The sequence below is a fragment of the Acyrthosiphon pisum genome, chromosome A2, assembly GCF_005508785.2.
Source record: "Acyrthosiphon pisum isolate AL4f chromosome A2, pea_aphid_22Mar2018_4r6ur, whole genome shotgun sequence".
Classification (NCBI taxonomy): domain Eukaryota; kingdom Metazoa; phylum Arthropoda; class Insecta; order Hemiptera; family Aphididae; genus Acyrthosiphon; species Acyrthosiphon pisum.
In genome coordinates, this window is record NC_042495.1 from 38309730 (window position 1) to 38310736 (window position 1007).

Here is a 1007-nt window from a genome sequence, read left to right on the forward strand (position 1 = left end):
ACGTAGTTTTCCAGACGTTTTAAGAGCTTGCATCATTTTTCTTATAATGCCAGAAATTACTGTGGCAGGACCAGTACCAATCATTTTGCAAGCTAAAACTAATAAAAATGAATCCTGATGTAGCAATAAAGGTACCTGTAAAATATTAGAAATGGATAACATCTGTTCAAAACTGTTCTAAGGCTCTAAGTTACTTGGCACAGTCGAGCATTAAAAGTGCAAAATGTTAAAAAGGTACATTCTAGAACACAGATATTTTGTACGGTTGGGTAAAAATGTTCATTTCAGAATGCGGATAGGTACATTGTACTATTATAATATAGATAATGCATATATTGTAAATATAAGTATTATGTATATCAGTGGTGGCTATCCCAGAGTAGAGGTGTAGCGCCCGCTATACACCTTTAATTAGAGGTCGGTGGGATGGGTTGTCTATGTAATTGTTTGTATGTGAATAATACAGAATAATACTTTGGAATATTTTAATAGTAAAATTTATAATAACTTTATTTATAGAATGTAGATTGTAGATTGTAAGATTGTAGCTAGATGTCTAGATTTATTAATTAAAAAAAAAAAAATTAATGAAAACCGGGGATTTTCACGCAAAATCGACTTTGGTTTTAGGTGTAACTTTAAAACAAAATACCACCGTTGATATATGAAATAACCACGCTGGTTGTTTATATTAGCATTTGCTATAAACGATAAATTTTTTAAAAAATTTTGATTTGTTTCAACCTGTTTAAGGACATTTTCAGTTTCAATTTTTTTTAGTTTTCATTTCTATGAATGTCAATAAAATTGTATTTGTTGTGTAAAAAATCTTGAAAATTTAATACAAGGCTCCTAATATATTATTACAATGAAATTTGAAAAATATTAAAAATCCAATTCACAATTTTTTTATAAGGATTTAAAGTTCAAAATTACTTTAAATATTGATAAAATACGTACAATTTACGAAAATTTGCAAATTATTTTGAGTTAGAATTGATAAAAAA